Source organism: Carlito syrichta, unplaced genomic scaffold, assembly GCF_000164805.1.
Source record: "Carlito syrichta isolate Samal-C Ts95f unplaced genomic scaffold, Tarsius_syrichta-2.0.1 Scaffold304601, whole genome shotgun sequence".
Classification (NCBI taxonomy): Eukaryota; Metazoa; Chordata; class Mammalia; order Primates; family Tarsiidae; genus Carlito; species Carlito syrichta.
Genome location: NW_007248697.1, coordinates 696,821 through 701,012, shown reverse-complemented (window position 1 = coordinate 701,012; position 4,192 = coordinate 696,821).

Sequence of the window (4,192 nt, the reverse complement as noted above, 5' to 3'; positions counted from 1 at the left end):
AAACCAAGTGTATGGAAAAGAGTATCAAAAAGAACCTGTAAAAATTAAAAGTAAATAAATGAACTACAACAAAAATCAACATTGGCTTTATCAGCAGATTTGATATAGCTGAAGGAAGATTAGCAAACTGAAAGATTTAAATATTGCATACATAGAAGACAAGGAAATGAAAGATACTACCAAAGAGTTAAGACTCATAAATAATAAAGTAAAAAGTTCAAAAATAAGCCTAAATAGAGTCCCAGAAAGAGAGGGAGAAAGAAAATGGATGACAGAATATTTGAAGATGGCTGAGCATTTTTTAAGAACTGATAAGCGGGGCAACCCCTTCGGGTCCCCTCCACTGTGGAAGCTTTTCTATCCTCTCAATAAATCCTGCTTTCTCACTTAAAAAAAAAGAAAAGAAAACTGATAAGCTATATCAAGCCCCAGATTTATAAAGTCTAAGAAATTGAAATAAATAAAATCCACATGTATACAATTACAGTGCAACTTTAGAGCATCAAAGCTGAAAAATAAGACTTTAAAAGAAAAAGGACCAATTACACATTAGCACAAAAATACACATCAACACAAAAATGGGTAATCACATGTGATATATTTTTGTAATGGCAAACTGCACTGCAGTGAAAATGAATGAACTACAGTGACCTTCATTTACTGAAATGATTCTCGCAAACAATGTGTTGGGCAAAAAAGCAAACTAGCTTCCATTTGTTTAACTGGTATATATTCAGTAAATTGAGCCTTAGGCTTTGAGTTAGTCATGTGGTAAGTGAACTGAAGTAAATGTAAATTGTATAAACATACTGTATAGAAATTGTATGTTTAAATACCCATTTTTGCATTAGACTCTGAAGTATTCTGGGTTAGGCAGTTATCTTCCTCAACTTTGTTTCCCCAGAGTTAGTGTAGGTATTATGCATAATGGATGTTCCCTTAGTCTGAGTTCTTCCCAAGACAAAGCTTGAAACAAAGTCTAGGGTGCAAATGGCTTATTTGGGAAGTCATATCAGGAAGCAGGAATGCAAGGGAGGACGAGAGATAGAGGAAAGGAAAGAAATCCAAAGATAAGTTATTGACTGGGGGTGGTGACTCACAGCTGCAATCCCAGCACTTTGGGAGACTAAGTAAGAAAATTGTTTGAGCCCAAGAGTTTGACACTAGCTTGGGCAACGTAGCAAGATTCATCTCTACAAATAATAATAATAATAATAAATTAGTTGGGTGTGGTGGCATATGCCTGTAGTTCCAACTATTTGTGAGACAGAGGCAGAAGGATGACCTGAGCCCTGGAGGTCGAGGCTGTGATGAGCCATGATTGTTCCACTGCACTCCAGCTTGGGCAACAAAGTGAGATCCCTGACTCAAAAAAAAAAAAAAAAAAAAAAAAGAAGAGAGAGAGGGAGAGATGAGAAGGAAAAAAATAAAAGAAATCCAAGAATAAGTTATCAAGATAGCCAATACCATGGACAACTGTATTATCCCGCTGGCCTATCTGAGAAACCCTATGAAACACCTTCAGAGGCATTTTGCCATTGGCTCGCATTGCCTATCAATCAAGGATGCTCAGGGCTTTAACTCTCTTTGAGTCTAGGTTGTACATGGCAGATTGTGGAGCAGATTCCTTCTGGCAACCAACTTCCTGAATGAGAAAAACTGTGGGACAGAAAGCAAGAAGTACTTGGCATGGAACTCTAAGCCAGGTGCTGCCAGTGGCTACATTAAGTAATGAAAAGAAGAACAATCAAGATTCATTAAGGGTCTGTTGTATGGCGGCCACTTATGTAAGTTCGTGCTTACTTTTCAAGAAAATCATGCTCGCTGAGATGTAAAATAACTTTCAAACATTTCATAATGATAACGTGGCAGAGTAAGGATTTGGGAGAAAATCTGTCTCAAAAGCTCGTTCCGCCATCCCATCAAGCCAACATTGCATAATTGAAAGTGCCTGGAGAGCAGTGCATTTCAGGGAAGATGAATAGGAAGCAAGGAGGTGGGGAAAATAAAAGAGAAATGTTTGACTGAGCCCGTGGGTTTGAGATCCGCCTGGGCAACTTGGCAAGACCTCATCTTTACAATAAATCAAAAAATTAGCCGGACGTGGTAGCGCGCCTGTAGTTCCAGCCACTTGTAAGGCTGAGTCGGAAGAATCGCCAGAGCCCAGCGGGTCGAGGCTGTGGTGGCCGGGAGTGGCCACTGCCCTCAAGTCTGGGCGACAGAGTAAGACTCCAACTCAAAAAAAAAGAGAGAGAAATGTACTCAAGGGTAGAGTAACATAATGTAATTCACAGTTGGAATAGAACTGATCTAAGTAAACACGTCAAGAGAATTTGACCTACAAGTGTTTTTGTATTTGTAAAGAAATATTTCCAAAACCAGAAATCAGTTTGTTCTTTCCTTTTTTCCTAATGTTGGCTGTTGTTCAAATGATATGATTCACCACACTGATTTAAAAAAACTGACAATTCATAATGTTAAGTTTGTAACTTGTCTATACCTTTGTACATCCTACAATAAGATATATAAGCTGCAATATCCTGTCTGCTTCTTGTCATCATTTATTCTTGATACAGGTACGAATAAAGTAGTACACAATCTTGTTATTCTCCAAGAAGTCAATGTTATTCCTAAAACCATATGCACATAAATAATTAACTCTCATTGCAAATTCCACAGCCACCTCACAAGATACATCTGGTACTTCTAACTAGTTTCTCAAATTAAAGCACAAGGTAAGAAAAGAAATAATAAAGATCAGAGCTGAATGCAATGAATAGAAAACATAGAAACAGTAGGGAAAAATCTATAAAACCAATAGCTGGTTTTTTGAGATCAGTAAAATTGATAAACCTAGAGAGACATCTGAGACAAAAGGGGAGAAGACAGCCAGGCTCGGTGGCTCAGCCTGTAATCCCGCGCCTTTGGGAGGCTGAGGTGAGCGGATTGCCTGAGCCCGCGGGTTCAAGACCCATTTGGGCAATGAGACCTCATCTCTACAATAAATCAAAAAATCAGCCGGGCGTGGTAGTGCATGCCTGTAATTCCTGCTCCTGGGAAGGCTGAGGAGCCCAGCAGGTAGAGGCTGCAGTGGCCGGGAGCAGCCACTGCACTCCAGTCTGGGCGACAGAGTGAGACTCCAACTCAAAAAAAAAGGGAAGAAGACACAAATTATCAATATCAGGAATGTGAAAGTTGACACCATTATAGATTGTACAGGCACTTAATAAAGAATGCTATAAATGACTTTATGTAAATTACCAAAGTTCACTCAAGAAGAAACAAATAACTTAAATAATCCTATGTCTATTAAAGAAATTAAATTTGTACTAAATAAACCTTCCCACAAAGAAAAAACCAAGCTAGACAGCTCCACTGATGAATATCAAATAATTTTAAAAGATATAATGCCAGTTCTATATAAACTCTACCAGAAAATTGAAGAATAGAGAATACTTTATAACTCATTCTAGAGGCCAGCATTAGTATGATACCAAAGCCTGGAAAAAACTTACCCCCAAAAAGAGAAAGTTACAGATTAACATCACTCATGAACTCAGATGCAAAATTTCTAAACAGAATTTTAGGAAATCAAATCCAACAATAATTAAAGCATTATATCTCATGACTATTGAATCCAGTAGGACTTATCCCAAGAATGAAAGGTTTATTTAACATTTACTAATCAAACAATTCAACCTATCAGCAAAAATAAAATAAAATAAAACCATATAATAATTATATTATACATAGAAAAAACATCTGACAAATTCCAACATTCATTCACTCATGCTTAGTATGCATATTAGCATTCTAAAAATAGATGAGAACTTCCCTGATATGAAAAAAAGCATCTACAAAAAACCTACAACTAATATTATACTTGATAGCCCAAGACTGAATGTTTTCCCCTAAGATCAGAAATAAGACAGGGATGTCAGTTCTTACATCTTCTACTCAACATTCTTCTAGAGGTTTAGTTAACTGTCATAAGGCAATAAAAAAAGTGAAAGTCATTCATTTGGAAACAGAAAAGCAAAATGGTCTTTATTCACAAACATGATTAAACATGATTTAGAGAATTTGATGAACTCTACAAAAAAAAAACCCTACTAATAAATTATTTTAGAAAGGATACAAGACCAATGTACAAAAATCAATTGTATTTCTATGTACTGGCAACAAATAATCT